Here is a 22,762-nt window from a genome sequence, read left to right on the forward strand (position 1 = left end):
AGGCATTTAAAATAAGCAAGCCATTGATAGAATCTAGTGACAGATTTTATTTCTCTGGGCTCCACAATCACTGAGACCAACTGTGGCCATGAAATTACAAGACACTTGCTTCCTGGAAGGAAAGCTATGACAAACCTAGACAGCATAATAAAAAGCAGAGACATCACTTTGCCGACAAAGGTCCATATAGTCAAAGCTATGGTTTTTCCAGTAGTCATGTATAGATGTGAGAGTTGGGCCATAAAGAAGGCTGAGTGCTGAAGAATAGATGCTTTTGAACCATGGTACTGGAGAAGACTCTTGAGAGTCCCTTGGACTGCAAGGAGGTCAAACCAGTCAATCTTAAAAGATACCAACACTGAATATTCATTGGAAAGCCAAATACTTTGGCTACCTGAAAAGAAGAGTTGACTCATTGGAGAAGACCCTGATGCTGGGAAAGGTTGAAGGCAGGAGGAGAAGGGGGCTACAGAGGATTGTTAACTGGCATCACTGCATCAATGGACAGGAGTCTGACCAAACTCTGGGAGACAGTGAAATACAGGGAAGCCTGGCATGCTGCAGTTCATGGGGTTGCAAGTGTCAGACATGACTGAGTGACTGACAACAGAATCCAGAAGGACATTGAGACAGCGATATTCAAACTACTGGTGAATAGTAAAGTTCATATTTATTTATTTATTTATATTTATATATTTATATATATAGGCTTCCAGGAATAAACTCAACATATTTGCAATGGGGTTGTGGGGGACAAGGCTCAACAGCATTCCAGGCATTTTTTCTAAAATGAATATAAGGTATTGAGTCTTTTTAGGTAAAGTTCTGGTAGCAACACTGTTGGGAGAAGGCACTGGCACCCCACTCCAGTGCTCTTGCCTAGAAAATCCCATGGACAGAGAAGCCTGGTGCACTGCAGTCCAGGGGGTTAGTAAGAGTCGGATATGACTGAGTGACTTCACTTTCAATTTTCACTTTCATCCATTGGAGGAGGAAATGGCAACCCACTCCAGTGTTCTTGCCTGGAGGATCCCAGGGATAGGGGAGCCTGGTGGGCTGTGGTCTATGGGGTTGCACAGAGTTGCAAACGACTGAAGCGACTTAGTAGCAGCAGCAGCAACACTGTTGCAAAGTTGCAAAGTAATGGTCAGGGCTGCTTTCTGTAAAAAAGATTTGGCTTGGATTTCTGAAACTTATTTAGTAGTAATACAATTGCTAAAATAAACTAATTTAAGCCTTGAGGATGAATAGTATTCAAGCAAATTCTTTGTTTTTCAAAGAATTTGAAAAGAATTTTAGGAGAGTAAATAAACAAAAACCCTTTGCTAAACTAACAAACAGAAATTCTTTTCTCTTCCCACAAACCTCTTATTCAATGTTGTTCCTATACTTATGACTAAAAGCCATATGAATATTTATTATAATGATTCATTCTTCTGTAATTAAGGAAGAGTTTCAAATGTACCTCAGTTCAGTTCGGTTCAGTTCAGTTCAGTTACTCAGTCGTGTCTGACTCTTTGCGACCCCATGAATCACAGCACGCCAGGCCTCCCTGTCCATCACCAAATCCCAGAGTTCACTCAGACTCACGTCCATCGAGTCGGTGATGCCATCCAGCCATCTCATCTTCTGTCATCCCTTTCTCCTCCTGCCCCCAGTCCCTCCCAGCATCAGAGTCTTTTCCAACGAGTCAACTCTTCGCATGAGGTGGCTAAAGTACTGGAGTTTCAGCTTTAGCATCATTCCCTCCAAAGAAATCCCAGGGTTGATCTCCTTGCAGTCCAAGGGACTCTCCTGATTCCCCCCAAATCAGTTCCTCTCAGTGAGGGTGTATGAGGCATAAGAGGAAGGTAAGTAAATCACTAAAAATTGATTCCACGACTCTTACCATCTGTCTGTTGCAGGCTTTGCTGCAGCTTTTCTGTCCTTTTCCTGAGATATAAAGATTAATTTTAATGGGATAGAACATTAATCTATTACTTATATATTTATAAATTATACATTCTTAATAAAAAATTAATGTAAATTGTACTTTGTCTCAGTGGTTTTGCCCTGTTAATTTTACACAGTGTCCTGTTATACGACAACTTTACATTTCCATCCTTTCAAAGTTGGATTTATTTTACAGCCTCACAAAATTTTATGTAGTGATACTATCATGTGTCAACAAGTAATCTTCACTTACAGTATCTATTTTAATCTTCAACTCATCCTTTTTAATTAAGCACTATATTTTGATAGGAATATTGAAGTTCACAGAAATTATCATCCGCCCCAAATCATACAGGTGGTAGTGACAGATCTCAGAATCTGAACTCAGGTTAGATGAACACGCAGTCAATGGTAAGTGTCAGGAGGGAGAATTATTAGAACGGAGCAGGAGATGAGAGGACCTTCATAAGGAATCATTAGCACAGGAAATGCAACTTCAGCAGGAGAGATTTTGGCATTACTGCCCAGTGAAGGATCAGCTGGGCTCATCCGTTTCAAGGTAAACTGCCACCCTAAGTCTTTGGACTGGCGAACATGAGTGCTCCTAGGGAGGTGAGAGCTTTATTTCTTGTCAAAGCAAACTTTCAGGGCAGATGAGATGGTATTAGAAAGTCACGGCCCTCTTGAAACGGTCTCTGGAGAAACATTTTCTTTTTAAGCATTTCTTTCCCTTTTGAGGTAAATGCAGAGAATAGTTGTGTTGGGGAATCTGACAGAAAATCAACTCAGTGTTTCCCAATAATGGGCCAGTTCTAGTTTTTGAGACCTGATCAATTACTTTCATCCCATGTGAAACTTCGTAAAGGGACGCCTCCCTAAAATGGGGCTGGGGGGGGGGGGGGGTCAGAAAGGAGAGTGCCTGTGTGGGGCCATGTGATGTCCATCACAGGAAGAGGCATCGATTTCAGGCCGCAACAAGGAAAGGTGTACACTGGGTCTCTACAAGAAATCTACCCCAGGACTTCTGGTAGCTCTGGTTGCCCAGTGGTTAAGAATCCACCTGCCAGTGCAGGGGACATGGGTTTGATCCCTAGGTTGGCGAAGATCCTACATGTTGCAGAGCAACTAAGCCTGCATGCACCAACTACTGAAGCCTGAGCAACCTAGAGCCTGCGCTCTGCAACAAGCGAAGGCCGCAGCAACAAGAACACCGCAAGGAAGAGTAGGCCCTGCTTGCTGCAACCAGAGAAAGCCTGTGCCCAGCAACAGGACCCAGTGCAGCCAAAAATTAAATAATCAAATACAATAGGGACATTTAAAAAGAAATCTACTACCATAATTTAAAAACCCATAAACAATAAATGCTGGAGAGGGTGTGGAGAAAAGGGAATCTGTCTATATTGTTGGTGGGAATGTAAACTGATACAGCCACTGTGGAGAACAGTATGAAGGTTCCTTACAAAACTGAAAAAAAACCAAACTACCTTATGACCCAGTAATCCCACTACAGGGCATACACCTTGAGAAAACTGTAATTCAAGAAGATATGTGTATCCCAGTGTTCACAGCAGCACTAGTTACAACAGCCAGGTCACGGCTGGTCATGGACACAACCTAAGTGTCCGTCAGCAGATGAATAAAGGTGATGTGGTGCATACATACAATGGAATATTACTCAGCCGTAAAAGAAACAAAATGGGTCATTTGTAGAGATGTGGATGGGCCTAGAGTCTGTCACAGTGAAGTAAGTCAGAAAGAGAAAATACTATCTGTAACACATTTATGTGGAATCTAGAAAAGTGGCACAGATAAACCTAGTCCCAGGGCAGAAACAGAGATGCAAAGAAGGGGTGTGTGGACGTGGGGGGAAAGAGAGGGTGGGATGAGTCAGGAGATTAGGTCTGATGTAGGTACGCTGCCATTGTACAAGAGATAGAGAGTGGGACCTGCCGTATAGTGCTGGGAGCTAGCTCAGTGCTCTGTGATGATCCAGTGGCGGGGGAGGGACACACAAGAGGGAGTGGATATATGTATATGTGTAGTTAATAAACTTCATTGTACAGCAGAAATTAACATAAAATAGTAAAGCAATTATACTCCAAAAGAAAAATCCACTACGCCACCAGCTCAGCCAATGAGAAACCATCATCACCCTGACGTCCCTTTTCTCCAGTGAACTTTCATTCATAACAACACTTCCCAGAAGCCTGTTTTTCTCTCTATTAAGTAATATTTTTTTCCTTTGCTTGTTGCACTTGCCTACAGTTTTTGCCATAGTGTGCTTGTCTCCACTTGCGATTCTCTGCTTTTCCCCCCTACAAAACCATTTTTATTGGTAAAGTAACTATTATTTTTAAGGTCAACACCTGTTTAGGCAAACTTTATTGCCCCTCATGGAAAATGGTGATAAAAACTACATTAGTCTACATTAGGTTATATCTACTTTGCACTTGCAAAATTTCCTTAAAACCTTAATTGTTATATATTTCCCCCATGCTTCTCAGGAGAGTAATCTAGATATGTATTCAGATAATAAAAGTATACCAAGACACATACTTCACGTTTCTCCCTAGGAATGTGTGGTTTTTTTTTAATCCGACAGCTACATTCAACGGCACACAGAAAATACTGTGTACATGATGAACCTTACAGTTTAATGAAACTTCAAAGATAAGATGGATCCAAATAGGAAAAATCAGAACCAAACAAAATACAATCCCATTTTATGGCCAATGTTGGAATTTAAATAGTGTTGTACTTTAAATATTTAGCATTAATGAATTTTGGTAGAGACTGTTTTTCTGTGTTAAGAGATATATCAGGTTAACTTTGGGCTTCCCAGGTGGCACAGTGGTAAAGAATCTGCCTGCCAGTGCAGGAGATGCGAGAGACATGGGTTCAATCCTGGGGTCAGGAAGACCCCCTGGAGTAACAAATGGCAGCCCTCTCCAGTATTCTTGCCTGGACAATTCCATAGAAAGGGGAAGCTGGCAGCCACAGACCGTGGGGCTGCAGAGAGTTGGACATGGCCGAGCACTCACAACATGGTGCAGGTTACCTCAGCAGTCAATGAATGACACTGACTCAGAATCATGAGATCTTGCTGCCTGTATCAATTCAGCTTTTGAAACAGTATGCCTCTAGTAATAAAAGATGTTCAGTGTCATAACATGATGTCTGAAAGCAAAAATAATGAATCCCACTGGATAAGTGGATAAAAAACCTGATCATTCTTGGAAACCGTAAAATTTAACAACTTTACCTTATTGCAAGTGTAACAAATAATGACGCATGAACTCCTGCATAGGGTAGGGATGTTTCAGTGGTAAAGGATAGATAACATCTACCATGAGAATTTTCCTCTTTATTTTATTTTCCTTTAAATAGTGGCAATACTTACTTGATCAGGCTAAGGAAAAGACTAAACGACACTACATGTAAAGCACCTACAGCGTGCCAAGCAGTGTGTACACTCAATAAAGACCATCATCATAATTAGAACCTCCTTAAGAAGTGCTTCCCTGGTGGCTCAGGCAGTAAAGCATCTGCCTGTAATGAGGGAGACTTGGGTTCGATCCCTGGGTCGGGAAGATCCCCTGGAGAAGGAAATGCAACCCACTTCAGTATTCTTGCCTGGAGAATCCCATGGACGGAGGAGCCTGGCAGGCTAGAGTCCATGGGGTTGCAAAGAGTCGGACACAACTGAGTGACTGAACTGAAGAAGTGCTTGTCTTTAGAAACATTTTCTAAGACACATTCTAGTTATTTGTGGAAACACAGTACTAACACTGATTTGAATATGTTATAGTATATATAGTATCTTCCTTTTCTCCCCACTTGCTTCTGAAGCATTTATTAATCTATTTACAGGACATGGCTAATTTTTAAAACCTATGAAGTCTATTATTAGTTAGACCATGAATAGGTGGATCAGACAGTGAAGAGTCTGCTTGCAACACAGGAGACCAGGGTTTGATCCCTGGGTGGGGAAGATCCCCTCAAGAAGGGAATGACCACCCACTCCAGTATTCTTGCCTGGAGAATCCCAAGGACAGAGAAGCCTGGTGGGCTACAGTCCATAGGGTTGCAGAGAGTTGGACATGCTCATGACTGAGCAAGTAACACTTTCAGGTACAGAGATGCCCATAGGCAGATGTAGAAGAAATGATCTATAATACTAATCATTGCAGATGATATAATAGCCCCTCTTGCAGTCTGAGGTCATAAGCTATCTCAAAGTACATCTGGACTTTTTAAAATATAACTGATGACCTTCTAACTCATCATAACCTGCAATGTAGATGCTTATGATGAATCTATACATCCCTTGGACTATGTGATTAGCCTGGAGATGCTGGGACCACAATGATATTGAATAAAAATCATATGAAAGTATGAGATGACAGTTATTATGAACTATTATATCACACTAATAAGAAAGTATTTATTTACAAGTATTTTTAAAACACACTATCCTTCGACCTTATTTCCTCTCATCAGAGAGACAAACGTTGCCTTTCAGTCTTCACCCGTATTTCTACCTGTGATGGACCCACAGCCTGATCATACTGAAGATGCTCCATCAGAGAAAGTTTAGCTTCCTGAAAACCAACAAGAGGCAGGGCCTTGGGGTCTTCTCTCTTTCTGGAACCCCCATTATGTGCACAGACCATAGGGCGAACTGAGAAGCTCCATCTGAGCAGCTTCCCTCTCAGCAGTCAATAATCAAACTTTTGTATGTGTGGCACTAAACACCGTTGCTTCTGACTACTCAGTGAGAGAAGTAAACACATGGAAGTGAGCCTGGAGAATATTCCCCGGCAGACCTGGTTCACAACAAAACCCTGCCCACTAAGCAACGATGACGACCTAGACCGCTTAGCAGCTGAAAGACCCCAGACTGCGCAGTGACCCGAGCTCACTGGCCTGCTCCCGGGGATGCTATCAGTCACCTAACCTGGGCGCGTTACGGTGACTTCTTTATCCCGTATCAGTGAACTTTCATGGGAATCTCCATTTTTGTCCCATCTTCCTATCCATATATCCTTCTAATTTCTCAACTCTGAATCGGCGTGGTTATCCACCGTTTCTGCTCCGTACCCAGCCTCCTGCTGGCTGTTAGATTAAATCACACGCTCGGGCAGATTGGTGTCATCACGCTTCCTGGAAACCCCGGCGGCAGCTGGACCTGCTCGGCAATATCGCTCTGCTCACTGTTCAGTACCCGGGACGGCTCAGCACTGCGATGACTTTAATTCTTCATTATTCTCCTCACAAGCCGACCCTGCCATAGCCACTTCTGTCTGCTGATCGTCTCCCCTCCTTCTTCACAGACAAAATTGAGGCTTTTCCTCTATGTTCAAAATGTTTGCTTTTCTACCAGCTCCCATAAAGCACCTCTGCACCCTCTCATGTCTCCTGTTAAGGACACAGACGTGGCCCTTCTCTAACCTGATATCCCTCTTCAGCTGTTTCACCATGCTCCTCTCCTTTCACGGGCAAGCTGTTTCAAAATAGGGTTCAACTTCACTAACACTCTTAGCGTCCAGTTTTAAATTTTATTCTACAGAAAACTGACTTCTACCCCCATCAACTTCACAGAAAATGTTCTAAGTTCTTCAATTGCCTTCTAAATGCCAAAGCCCAAGAAAGCTCCCCAACCCTCATTTTACTTGAAGTCTCTACAGCACTTGTATTTATTCTTGGAAATATGTCTATTTCTACCATAAAGATTATACTTTGCCATTATAGAAACTCTGACTACACAAAAAGAAGGGACAAAAGAAGAAAAAAGTATATGCATATCCTCACTACTCACGGTAAAGCAGTGTTTAACATCCTCATACATTTCCTATCAGGATTAGTTTCAATGCATACATAGGCACTTTGTACAAGTGAACGCTATGCTTTTTAACACAGTATCATAAACATTCCTCCATGTTATACTAATCCTAAAAACTGATATTTGAAGTCTGTATAATTTTCCATAATATCCAAAAACAGTTTACTTAATTCTTTTGCAGCATATAAATAATGAGATATATTCCTAATATTAAGTATCCTTGGAAAACTTGATTTGAATGATAGCAGAGGATTTTGCGCTATGATCGTATTTAATCTCCTACTAGACCTTTAAGTTGCTGTCACCATTTTGTTATTATAAATAGTGCTGCAGTGAATACCATAGTATCCAAGAGCCTCTTGAATCTTGTATCTATTTGTTACCTCTTAAAGACTTTTCCATTTAAAATATTTGTTTTTTTGTAATGATGGCACCGTTGGTAAAGAATCTGCCTGCCAACACAGGAGACATGAGATATAGGTTTGAATCCTGGGTCGGGAAGATCCCCTGGAAGAGGAAATGACAGCCCACTCCAGTATTCCTGAGAATCCCACAGACAGAGGAGCCTGGTGGGCTCCAGTCCATGAGGTTGCAAAGAGTCAGACATGACTGAGTGAGTATGCTCTCACACACACAATATTACCACACAGAATTTCTCCTTACGTCTCAAAAAGAACAGCTTATTGTAATTTGTACCCAGCTAACAAGACAGCAGGGAAAAGCATTAGGGACAAGGGGAACAGTGAAATACTGGGATCTATTATTAAGGAATAAGAGAACTAATGCTGGGAGGAAATAATCAGTTTATGAACAACCCAAATGTAAAATTATGAAGTAACTTACTTAAAAAATAAACAAACTGTTAAGGAAGGTTTTGGGGATGAGAAGAGTTAGAGGGATAGAAAATGAGAGCTGTTCCTGGAAGAGTCTTATTTAGGAGACATTTTTTCTTTGTCTAGGTTTTTTAAGTTTTTTTTTTAGGTTACAGAGGTATTTTATTAACTTTGTCAAACAGAACTTATACATTAAAAGTGTAAGGTCGGACCCCAGGGGCCATGATGGGCCGCCCCTTCCCTCCCCTGCCGGCAGGGGAAGTCCCTAAGGAAGGAGCCTCCCCATCCCAGGGACCAGTGACAGCACAGTTCGCCAGCTAAAGCCACCCCACCCCAGCCACTTAGAAGGACCTATCAGCCCGCGACACCTCCGCCCGATGACCTATCCAAACCCCACATCCATTAACCTGACCATCCCTCGCAACAAACTTAAATAAGCTGCTTCTAACACGCCCGGGCACAGACTTCCTCGACCTGCCTCGTTTGGGTCCAGGAATCCCGCCCGTAGCGCTTCGTCATTAAAAAGCTTGTTAGACGTTTTTTTTTGGTCTCCTGGTCGTCTTTTACCTAACATAAAGTATTATATTTACCCTTAGGCAGAAGTGAGGACCAGTTGTGAAAGTGAAAGTCGCTCAGTCGTGTCTGACTGTCTACAACCCCATGGGCTGTACAGTCCATGGAATTCTCCAGGCTAGCATACTGGAGTGGCTGTTACCTTCTCCAGGGGATCTTCCCAACCCAGGGATTGAACCCAGGTTTCCTGCATTGCAGGCAGATTGTTTACCAGCTGACCCACCTGGGAAGCCTTATGCAGAAGTACTTTAAGATAAATTAGCTTCGATTGAGGAGAAAATAGGAAAATACCAAATAAATAACAAAGCCTCCCTGGGCTTAAGTTATCACAGACCCAAAAAAAGAAGAAAAAAAAAGGGGCTTTTAAAAATTTTAATCTTTTAAAGATTCATAAAAGGCTGAAAATGAATGTTTTGTTCAGTGTTACTGGTGACTTTTACTAATTAAGTCTGCCTTTCCCAATAAGCAGGCAGGTAGCATGAAAAAGCCTGATTGTCAAGGGTAAACAGAGATTGCAGATCATTTAGTTTCCGTCTTGCTCTGAATCTTACTCAAATAATTAGCAGTCGCCATAGCTGGAACAGCACCAGGAAAAAGAACAGTCTCTGGTGGGGTGTTTATGGAAAAATAAGATGGGAGTGAGAGGGAAGGCAAGGAGAAAATCCCATTTGGGCATAAGTGAAAATTCAAACCTGATTTAGCTCCTGAATTTATATGACTTAAACCATGAAACAGCAATGTAAAAGAACAAATTTTAACTCTCTACTTAAATATAGAGAGAGCTAGTCCAGGAAGACAGTCTTTGATTAATTGATTGAATGATCTTAACATCATAACTATGTTTTCAGCATCTGTAACTTCATACAGGCCCAGTTTTGATCTGCCAAAGCTTTTATTTTCTGAAATCTTTTCCAACCCAAAGAATATAATCAAGGAGATTTTCTGAATCTGTTACTTTCAAGTCCCCCAAGAGTAAATGCTGTTATACTCAAAGTTTTAACTGAAGCACCCAGATATAAAAGACTGTATAATAAAGTGTGTTATGAGTCAGATCAAGATGTAGATATCAAAACAAATGCTAAAGACTAAACTCAAGTGTGAGGGCAGAGAATGGTGAGGATTTTAGTTCTATAGGAAAGAGTTTTATGAAGATAAGTTCCTCAGAGAAATCTGTGCCTTTGTCCCGCCCACCTACACACCAGTGGAAGGGGAGTGTGACTTGAGTTTCTGTGTGGGGAGATGGGCATCCTCCTTTCTCTGGGGGGCACAAGGGGAAGCTTCAAGAAACGCTTGACTTATGCTTCCTGGAGGGGGAAACATGGTAGAATGGGATCTGACCTCTGCCATGAAACCCAGAGGTCTGCAAAAAAAAGTACGGGGGCTACATAGGAATTACCCTGCACTTTGGCTGAGCAGGAACACAGGACAGGTGACTGTTTTTCATGAACAAGACGTGGTCCTGGAAGTAGAGAGAGTGGGAGAGTCAGCCTGGATCTATTTGGATACCTGACCAGTAAACAGGCTGGGAAGAAGATGGAACTCTAATGGAGAGTCATGTGACTTTATGTTCCTGAAACCCAGGGGTGCAGGGAGGAGGGGCAAGGGTGTCAGAGCAAGCATCCCCGGATGACTGTGAGGTGCCACCAGATGGCGCACAGGTGGGGGAGCTCTGCACAAGTTATGAGAACACCCAGCCAGAGCGGGAGCCTGCTTCCATATCTCCCAGGGCTAGAGGGGATGGGGCCAACCTACAACAGAGCCAGTTCAGCTGGGACTTGCCATCAGCCGCCTCTTTCGTCAGACATTGTCACATGGGAAGGGAAGCAGCGGCGGGGGAGGGACACGGCGGGAAGGGCAGGTGAGCGACAGACAGAGAAGCCGCTTCTCCTTCCTCAGGTCACAGGCTCCCACTTACATCCGCCCACTGTGGGGAGCAGTCAGCCCCAGGGCAGACGCTGATTACCGGGCGCCTTTCACTGGACGCTTTACATTGCTAAGTGGAGGCTCCTCCTTACATCTTGGCCTCCCTGGTGGCTCAAAGGGTAAAGCAGCCGCCTGCAATGCGGGAGACCCGAGTTCCATCCCTGAGTCGGGAAGATCCTCTGGAGGAGGAAATGGCACCCCACTCCAGTACTCTTGCCTGGAAAGTCCCACGGACGGAGAAGCCTGGTAGGCTGCAGTCCATGGGGTCACAAAGAGTCTGACATGACTGAGTGACTTCACTTTATGTCTTAAAGGAGCCCCAGGAATTTCTGTTATCTCAGAGGGAGGAGAAAAGTCTGGGGTCGAGTTCAAATGTACCTGGATGCTTCAGGTACACAGGCAGTTTTTAAGGCCCTGGAAACGATCTAAGATAATCATATGTTTCTATAAAAGTTGTAAAAAAAGGCATTTTAATTACAATGTAAGACTGGCTTCTCTCTCTGGTTCAGCCTCTCTACTCTCCTCTCCTCTCCTGACAGGGGACTTTGAAGAGGCGATAGGCATTTTGAAGTATTCTTAACTTTCAGTGAATATTGATATTTTCTCAGCATTATCAATCACACCAAAGTTCAAAAAGGACCGTAAGGGTAAACCAGAGAGCAAGATAAGACTGAGACAACACTGCTACATGAAAAACAGTCCCCTCTCCAAATCGTATTCCTAGGGATAAGAAATAACACTCCCAGTAATATTACAGAATGTCAAAGAGAATATACTATGGCCCAAACAGATATTCTCAAGTATTCTGTGAAAAAATGTTTTTGAAAAGTCACAGTTAGGTGATGCTGGATGGCCTATCACCTAACAGTTTCAGATAACATTTTGCTTATAAACTGTTTTCAAAAAGATAGAAATAATTTCCTTATGTCGGGTCTTAAGACCAGGTGCATATGATGAGAATACTCAAAAGTCATCAATAGTCCACAAACTAGAAAGGCTAGGCTTACTCGGTTTATACTTAAGTAAACAAACATGCCCAGACGGGACCAGTGTTTGGAAGAGGAAACACTGAGCAGCAGTTTGAGATACTAAGAGGTTCTTTGCAGTCATTCAATTCTCAGAGAAAGCAGTTTTCCCTTCAGAGGTCATGGTGACAAGGGGAGTTCTTGAGATAACAGAAATGTCACAAAGCTCCTGGCACTAGTTGCAGAATTTGATGCATTTCTGCATTAGCACTTGAGGGAAAAAAATTAAAGTGAGAAAAGATCAATGAGACTTACTTATCAAAAGCATTATACAAATAATTATTAGAGAGAAAATCTGGACACACTGAGGTAATATGTCCGTTTAAAAAACATGGACAACCAACCCTACTGTACTGTAAATTCCTCGTGAAATGTGGCAAGTACTCAACAGCTGGCAATTATTGTAAGCTACTGTAAAGGGCTTCCCTGGTGGCTCAGAGGTTAAAGCATCTGCCTCCAATGCAGGAAACCCAGGCTCGATCCCTGGGTCGGGAAGATCCCCTGGAGAAGGAAATGGCAACCCACTCTAGTACTCTTGCCTGGAGAATCCCATGGACAGAGGAGCTTGGTAGGCTACAGTCCACGGGGTCACAAAGAGTCAGACACGACTGAGTGACTTCACTTTCACTTTCACTTTCTGCTAAAAGGAAAACACTAGGAATATATTTTATTGTATTTATTTTATTTTTTTTTAATATATTTTTATTTTATTTTACTTTACAATACTGCATTGTTTTTGCCATACATCAACATGAATCTGCCACGGGTGTACATGTGTTCCCAATCCTGAACCCCCTCCCACCTCCCTCCCCAAACACTAGGAATATATTTTAAAGTTTTTTAAAGTTTTTTTTTCCCCCAACAAACAATACCATCTGTCACTTCGTTCAAAAAAGTGGAAGAGTATGGACAGTTGCAATCCCTGGATGAGCAGCAAATAACTGTTGGAAACATGATGAGAAAGGGCTAGTCATGCTTTTAGTAATGTCATTACATGACCCTAGGTGACAGCCGCAGGAATAATGGGATAAGTTCATTCAAAAATCCTCCTTTTCCATAAAAGAATGCGAATGCTGGCAGTAGTGGACAAAATTGAGTTTTTCAAAACTCTGGAAATAAACCAAAGTGGTAAATACAGGGGGCATTGATTCAAGAAAAACATCTGAATCTCAGTAAGTCCAGTCAACTTTGTCCCATTTTGGTTTCCCCAAAGCCCATCCCTCAGATGGCGATGGGAAGAGCTCTGTGCTAGGCAGGCATGGGGAGGCCTCCCCTGCACAGAAGACTCATTGGAATTTAGAGGCTCAAGGCTCCCAGCTTCATCAGGGCCTTCCCTCATGTCGCCATCACCTTACAGGACCTGTCTGTTTCCTGGGCAGTATTCTAGGATGGGGTATACCCTCCGAGGCTGGGGACCTCAGTTTGCATGGTAATTCAGCCACTCTAAGGATGGGGCAATTTCAGCCCTGCATACCACACACAAAAGCTTTTAGGTAATTTATGTAGCGTCTGAGCTGGGAATTCAAAGCCCTGACTGCATCCTTTTCTTTCACCACTTTGTCCAGCAGCACCAGGGGCAACCAACCAATGTTGAAATAATGTTCGAAAGCATAATTATATGGAGTCACTTAACTGGTTGCTCAGGAGTGTCCAGTGCTGAGATATTTTGCGTGTTGCCATGAAGAGTTCATATTGTGGACTATCAGGGCCCCCTTTACTACTGGAAATAAGAGTCATTAGCATCTTTAATCAGATTAGAGAGCCATATCCAGAAACCCTAGAACCCATTCAGAAAATCTGTCCTTAAGTTTCTGTTCTAGAACTACTTCTGATGCCAAAATCTGTATTATTCATAGTTTTCCAGAGAAACCAATCAGCTATAGATCCGATCAGATACAGATCAATAAATAGATGTCTATTATGAGGTATTTGCCCACGTGACTTTGAAGATTGAGAAGCCCCATGACTTGCTGTTTGCCAGCTGGAGGCCCAGGATAGCCGGGGGTGGAGTTCTGGTCCAAACCCAAAGGCCCTGAGGACCAGGGAATCCAGTGATCTGAGTCTGAAAGGAGCCTGAGCACTGAGGCCCAAGGGCAGAGAAGGAGGACCACCCAGCTCAAGAGGAGAGCAGGTGTACCCGCCCTCCAGCTTTTTGCTCCACTGGGCCCTCAGTGGGTTAGGTGAGGCCGATCCTCATGGGTGAGGGCAGTCTTACTCTGGATTCTAAAGCTCATTCCTTCCAGAAACCTTCTCACAGAAGCCTCCAGACATAATGTTTCACCAGCTATCTGCGCAAACCTTAGCCCAATCAAGTTGATGCATCTACTTATCCATCACAATGTCTGCTGTGAAAATGATTAATCTTTCACATACCAAGGATTGTTATTTTCACATAGGAAATAAGCACCTTGTTGAGATACTGTTGCTGTTCATAACAATCACAGATGAAAAGAGTTCCTTCCTGAAAGGAGGGTGGATCGGTCCTGAAGAGGCAGACAGGAAGCAGCCCTTGCGGCAGGACCCCGGACTCCCCCATCTAAGCCCCCAGGTGTGACTGGAGTGATGGTTGTTGAAGTTACCACACAGACAGTGCCCTGGAAGGCCCCAGTAGTGAGTGAACTGCAGGAAGGGCAGGGCGAGGGGATCCCTGACCCCCTGAACCACAGAGCCTGCAGGAGCACTGGAGCACCAGAGCGGGGCTTCTCAAGGCATGCGAGGAGACAGCTGGCCCTACCTCTCAGACCTTGCCCCCACGGGCCCAGACGAGCCTCTGCTGGAGTCAGTGCTGTGACAACCCCCTGCCAACCACAACAGAGGCAAACCCCAGGCCCTGGTCTCCCCGCCTCCCCACCCCACTGTGACCTTGTCCTGTGGGCCCTAGGTGTGCCATGGAATTTCCAGGACCTATAAGTAATGCTCCTTTTTTCCCCTAAAGTCCTCTGACAGTTATTGCTTTCTAGCCCTAATGCCCATTTCCTATTTGAAAACGCAACCCTCCGTAAATAAGTGAGTAATCATTTTTCACGGCCATGAATGTTGGAAATATGACCCTCCACAAATGAGGGTGTAGAAGACGATAACTGGCTGCCTGGATCGGGCTCAAAGCATTGTTAGTTGAGTTCACAAGGAGAGCGGCTATTCCTCACACTGCTTTTAGCATTTCTGTGCCACCGAAGCCATCACCAGAACTTGACTTCCCATGTTTCTTATGTAAACTTTTCTTGGCTCACAAAGTAACATTCCACCATCACCCACATCTAACAAATGGAAAAGGCTGGCTTAATGGAATTTGCTGAGGGTTATACAATACATAAATAGCATGTCTGGGGATAAAATCCCCCTGTCTCATTCTTCCAAGCGTTGTAGGTACAAGAACATTGCTCACAACAGAAAGCGAAGGAGGAAAATGGAATTACCCCTCATCAATGAAAAGCAATGAACCACCGATGTATATCACAATTTGGATGATTCTGAACACCGTGCTGAACAAAAGACGCCTGACACACAAAGAGTACAGTTCAGTTTCTCTGACATTCTAGGAAAGATGAAACTATAGGGACAGAAAGTTTATCAGTTTTTGCCTACTCCTGGGGGCCAGGGGACCTGACTGCCCATGCATCAATGGAACTTCTTGGGATGATAAAAAATATTCAGTGTCTCAGAAGTCACATGGTGTGTGCATTTGCCTAAACCATGGTCATATGGGTGTATACATTTGTCAAAACTCATTGAACTGGACACTTAAAATGAGTACATGTAATTAGTATATAAGTATTAGTATGTAAATATACCTCAACAAAATTGATTTTAAAACACACTTTTGAGGTGGGTTCAAAGCAATGTTTTGTCTTTCATAATTTGTATCAGAATAATAAAATCTTGTGGGGGAAAGCAAGCAAATGAGCAAGACTAATACTTGAATGGATGCTCTCTTGTCCACATTCTAAGAGAAAGTTAGTTTGAATCAGTTTAACTTGTAATAGTGACACCAGTATTAAAAAAAACGTACCATTGAGTTATAATGCTTTTAGGATCTTTTCCAATTAAATAGCAAATTGAAAATGAACTTAATTGTTAAAACTGGCTCCAACTTCATAATATGTTATCATCCCAGAAGTTTTAACCTAACAGTAATATTTGAAATTATGTTGATTTTTGTTCTTTAAGCCATGCATCAGTAGTTTTCCTCTGATAGTTTGCACATGTATCTAAGGACCATCAGATTATCACATGACTAAATCATTAGAAGAAAAAAGATGCACTTATCATAAAGAATTGTTACTTTACAGACCACCCCAAATAGGAGAATATTTTTTTTAGAAACAAAATTAAGAACAAATCACAAGTCAGGTGCCACCATACTACATGTGCTAAAAGGAAAGCATTTTTGACGTACTTTTAAAATTGAAGACTTAGTGAAGAATCGGTCACAGTCCTTTTCAGTCCATTCCGTGGTCATAACTTTCGCTTTGGGCCTTGTGAGCAGTCAGGCAGGTCCCTTCTTCCCCCTCAGCTACTCTTAGATAATAAAAATCCTAAGTCTAATTTCAGTCAGTCTAGTTTCAGCAATGGAAATGTCTAGTCCTAGGTGAGAGTCGACCTTGAGACTGTTCAAGGTCACAGCTTCCTTCCCGCCTGGGCTCTAGCCTGTTACAGACTGGATAATTACTACGGAGAAAGCAGGAACACGGGCACTCTCCTGCTAATCTCCCCACCGTGGGCCTGCCCTCCTCCTCTGCTCCCTCACTAGCCCACCACCAGCTCTTCTGCTTCAGACGCAGGGGCCCCAGCTGGCTGAGACTGTCGGCAGCCTCACGGGGGGCTGACTGGTGCTGACTCTGACGGGGGCCAGGGCTCCTCTGGAGAGGACGCTCCTACATGAGCACCTCCTCTCTGGCTCTCAGCACAGAAGATGTGCTCAACTCCTGCCCTCTCTGGCATGCTTGTAACAGACAGGAGGGGGAGTCCCCCGTAGATAAGAGATATAAAGTATTTTTTCCTGAAATCCAAAGTAGATACAAAAGTTTAATAGAAGAAACATCGTGGAGGATGTCACAACGCTGGGGAGGACTGGAGTACTGTAACACCTTGCCCTGCCAGCTGCAGTGTCAGAAATACCCAGAAATGGAGCTGCAGGCAAGGCGGAGGACCGGAACAAGAGGGAGAACTAGAAAACCAACAAAAACGAGAGAGTAACTGACAGGTGATTAAAAATGCACCCTTCAGTCCTCACCATCGCCTCTCCAACCTCAAGCACTGAAAAGTTAGACAACTGGACCGACCACTGAAGAAGTCTCTACAGAAGGCCTGAACACACGCTGGAAGACAGCTGCGGTACAGAGTGGGTGATACCCGTAGAGTAAGCCTCCCACCCCGGCAAGGGGACACCTCAGCGTCATGAATGGCTCTCCACAGGCTCAGCCTAAAAGGGAGACCTAGAAAACGTAGCATGCAGAGCCTTCCGTGAGATTTTCTAACTTTTCTAGCACAAAAGGCCATCAAGGGACCACCACGCTTTTGAAGAAAACCAACAGGCTAAGTCAATGAGGAAGAATTAAATAAATAACATTCATGAATATCTGAGCATTTGGTGAGTTAGAAGTGATCCACAAACCATCTCAAACTGGCTGATGCAACAAATGAACAAGTCTACAAACAAATACCTGTATTAATTTGCTAACCTGCTGTAACAAAGTACCATGGACGGAGCAACTTAGTAGAAATTTATTTTCTCACAGTTCTGGAGGCCAGAAGTCTGAGATCAAGGTGTCAGCAGGGCTGGTTCTTTCTGAGGTCTCCCTTCTCAGCTGTAAGACAGCTAGATGGCTGACTTCTTCCTCTGTATTAACTTGGTCTTCTCACTGCATGTGTGTGCGTGCTAACTTCCTCTTCGCACATGGACACCAGTCATACTGGACTAGGGTCCATCCTCATGACCCCATTTTAATTTAATCCCCTCTTTTTATTAAAAGCAGAGACATCACTTTGCTGACAAAAGTCCGTATAGTCAAAGCTATGGTGTTTCCACTAGTTGTGTGCAGATGTAAACATCAGACCATCAAGAAGGCTGAGCACAGAACTGATGGTTTTAAACTGTGGTGTTGGAGAAGACTCTTGAGAGTTCTTTGGACAGCCAGGGGATCAAACCAGTCTATCCTAAAGGAAATCAACCTTGAATATTCATTGGAAGGACTGATGCTGAAGCTGAAGCTCCAGTACTTTGGCCACCTGACTCGAAGAGCCGACTCATTAGAAAAGACCCTATGCTGGGAAAGACTGAGGGCAGGAGGAGAAGGGGACGACAGAGGATGAGATGGTTGGATGGCATCACCGACGCAATGGACATGCGTTTGAGCAAACCCTGGACAGGGAGGCTTGATGTGCTGCAGTCCATGGGGTCTCAAAGAGTCAGACATGACTGAGTGACTGAACAACAACCTCTTTAAAAACCTTGTCTCCCAATGCAGTGACATTCAGAGGTGCTGGAGGCTAAGACTTCAATTTATAAATTTTGCAGGGACACAGTTCAGCCTGTAACATACATCTGCTCCATTAACTGCAAATATGAGGCTGACCTGAGCAGGAGGCACAGCCGCATTCGAGACTCCAGGGAGAGCCTCGGGAGCAGCCCCCGAGGTCCTCTGCTCAGTGTATTGTATCTTAGAATAAGCTTGCTCTGCTGGTTTAGTCACTAAGGCATGTCCGACTCTTGCGACCCCATGCACTGTAGCCCACCAGGCTCCTCTGTCCATGGCATTTCCCAGGCAAGAACGCTGGAGTGGGTTGCCATTTCCTTCTCCAAGGGATCTTCCCAACCCAGGGATGGAACTCAGGTCTCCTGCATTGCAAACAGATTGTTAGTTTAAAAGTAATCCATCTCTTAAAAAAAAAGTCAAACAACACATAAATCAAAACTATTCTAGAATTTAATCTATTTCATCTGGCCATCACTTCTTACACTAGGGCTTCACCCAGTTAATCTTTTTAAGGCTTTTTTTTTGATGAAGTGAAGTGAAGTGAAGTGAAGTGAAAGTCACTTAGTCATGTCCAACTCTTTGCAACTCCATGGCCAGAATACTGGAGTGGGAAGCCTTTTCCTTCTCCAGGGGATCTTCCCAACCCAGGGATTGAATCCAGGTCTCCTGCATTACAGGCAGATTCTTTACCAGTTGAGCCACAAGGGAAGCCCCAGAATACTGGAGTGGGTGGCCTATCCCTTCTCCAGGGGATCTTCCCATCCCAGGGATTGAACCAGGGTCTCCTGCATTGCAGGTGGATTCTTCGCCAACTGAACTATCAGGGAAGTCTTGAAGTCTTTATTCAATTTGCTACAATACTTCTTCTGTTTCACGTTTTGTTTTGCTTTTCCAGGGGGTGGGGTGTTTGTTTTGGTCATGATGCATGTGGGAACTGAGCTCCCTGACCAGGGACTGATCCCATACCCCTCTACTAGATAGTGAAGACTTGAACAGTGAACCACCAGGGGAGTCCCCACCCAGTTAATTTTATCATCCTTCTCACCTCTTCCTTGGATTGCAGACACAATGGGCTACCGTGACAGTAGGGCGGATACAGCTGTGATCACGTGATCACCTCTTGTAGCTTGGCTTGTGTCTACTGTCTTGAGGGAGGGAGCAGAGAGCAGGGAGCGTGGAGGGATGGGCAAGGGTGGTGGTGCCTGTCAGGACCTTCAGAGTCCTAAGTCTTGAGAGGAGAAGCAAAGCAAAATCAAAGCAGCTCAGAGCTCCTGACCATGAGACAGGCCAATCTTCACATATCACCTTTGGCTGGAAATCGCTTCTGGTTCTCTCAATTTGTTTCATACCATCCTATAAAGGAAACCTATGCTTGCAAATTAGGAAGACAGTATGTTTTAAACCACATACAAAAAATCAATTGTAATGATTGGTATGGACCCAGGAAATGGATACACTTAAGAAACTGTGGTATTCCTTATAAATAGTACCTCAGGACACATTTTGATATGTTTCTACAATCTCTTGCTCTGTAAATTTGGTGCCTCTCTTTAATAGCTTTTATAATGACTGGCTTAGGTCATCTATTCACAAGTGAATTTCAAAGCGTTTCAGGGAACTAGGCAATCAAAATTGACCAATTTAAAAGATGTGAAGGGGCACTATTGATTTTTTTTAAATGCTGTTTTCAAAGGTTTTCTGAGTTTTAGTGGTAGTTGGAAGAATGTCAAATCTATCCTTTAGTAGAAGAACGGATTATAGGCAAGAGGGCAGAGTAATGCTGTTTTCTTGATTTCCAAACTCATCCTGAACTGTTTTCTTCTCCATTCTTATTTGAACTAAAGGAGTTTAATTTTTTAAGAAGGAAAACGTGAATATATATATTACATTTTCCTCTGTATGTTCCTTACCATGAGTGGCATATAAAGTAAAATAAAATATAATTCATATATTCCAAATCAATACTAGTTCCCATAATAATTAGTAGATAAGATTAAGTAATTAAGTATGAAACTTTGATTTTTGCTATGGAGGGCACTTGATTCAACACTCCAGCTGTTCTACTTTCAATTTTAGGCTTCCGTTAATGAGATTCAATTTATGCCAAATATTACAACATGGATATAAGAGAAAAAAAAAGAAACTATAATTAAAGTACACATTCTTATTTTATAAATAGAATATTATAACTTTATATTGTTATTTTAAATAGGATATAACAATTATTATATAAATAACTTTGTTATTCTAAATAATTTCATATTTAAGAAACTCATGTGATCACCTAATTTCATCCCAGATTCTACTAAATACTGATAATATTAGTAAGCTCAAAATTACATATACTGTTTTCTACTTTATCAGAACTGCATATTACTTATCAGAACCTAAAAATATAAAGAAATTGTCATTTGATAGAAGTCATATTTTTATATTGTTCATTATACTGTCTTGTGGTTTCTCTGCATCTACACTGACATAAAATATGTGTCTAAACAGTATCTGGTTGGTGTTAACGTGTTGTGTTATGTGTCTCAGGATAAAGTAGGAGGTTGGGCATTAAGTGAATCTTACGATGGCTGTATTCTGAGTGATTCTAAAATGGCAACATATTCTGTAGCTTCTTGAACTGTGGTTATTTCCTGTCCTAATGTCTTCAGAGTAAGCCACCTACCATGGTAAAAACATCTCTTTTCATATTCCATGCAGTGCAAATGGGGGGGAACCACCACCATTTCATGAGCTTAATACATTTTAAACCTTTTTGCCTCCAATTACATTGAAGAATGGCTCTGCTTGCAAAATTCAGAATTTTCAGGAAAGAAATAAGAAGTACCATCTGTTCTAAATACAAGAAATTCTGCTTGATAACCTGGTTCATATAAAGATAATGGAATCTTGAATCCTTTTATGGATTCTTTCGATTTGAAGGTCAGAATATTTCTGCTACCTGCAAATTACACTGCATGTTAACAGAAATACAAGGAGTCATTCCACTTAGTCCACATTTGTTTCTTGTATACTGAATGTACATCCTCTATCAGAGACGATTTAAACTTAGAAACACTAGTTTCTTAAAAGAAAAAACAAAAAACAAAAAACTTGTATTGAAATACTATTAGATCACCAGGAAGTTGCAAAGAGTGGAGACAGTTCTCACACACCACTCAGCATCCTCATTATTATTAATATCTTACAGGACTGCGGTACATTTGTCCAAACTAAGAAACTGACATTGGAACATTAACTCAAGTTCTGACTTCATTCGGATTCTACCAGTCTTTCTTTTAATGCTCATTTTCTGTTTCAGGATTCAGTGTAGGATATCACATTAGATTTGGCTGTCATGCCTCCCCAGTTTCCTCTGATCCGTGACAGTTTCTCGATTTTTCTCTGTCTTTTTATGAACTTCCAGGCATCCTGCAGAATATCCCCAGGGCAGTATGATGCTTGGTCACGATTACACTGGGGTCAAGGGTCTTGGCAAAACCACTACACAGGTGAAGTGCTCTTATTTCTTCCTAGCAGGGGTACATGATGCAGTACTTGGATGCAATCTCGAAAACGACAGAATGATCTCTGTTCATCTCCAAGGCAAACCATTCAATATCACAGTAATCCAAGTCTATGCCCCAGCCAGTAACGCTGAAGAATCTGAAGTTGAAGAGTTCTATGAAGACCTACAAGACCTTTTAGAACTAACACCCCAAAAAGATGTCCTTTTCAATATAGGGGACTGGAATGCAAAAGTAGGAAGTCAAGAAACACCTGGAGTAACAGGCAAATTTGGCCTTGGAATGCGGAATGAAGCAGGGAAAAGACTAATAGAGTTTTGCCAAGAAAATGCACTGGTCATAGCAAACACCCTCTTCCAACAACACAAGAGAAGACTCTACACATGGACATCACCAGATGGTCAACACCGAAATCAGATTGATTATACTCTCTGCAGCAAAAGATGGAGTAGCTCTATATAGTCAACAAAAACAAGACCAGGAGCTGACTGTGGCTCAGATCATGAACTCCTTATTACCAAATTCAGACTTAAATTGAAGAAAGCAGGGAAAACCGCTAGACCATTCAGGTATGACCTAAATCAAATCCCTTATGATTATACAGTGGAAGTGAGAAATAGATTTAAGGGCCTAGATCTGGTAG

This window comes from Budorcas taxicolor, chromosome 18 (assembly GCF_023091745.1).
Source record: "Budorcas taxicolor isolate Tak-1 chromosome 18, Takin1.1, whole genome shotgun sequence".
In the NCBI taxonomy this organism is placed as follows: Eukaryota; Metazoa; Chordata; class Mammalia; order Artiodactyla; family Bovidae; genus Budorcas; species Budorcas taxicolor.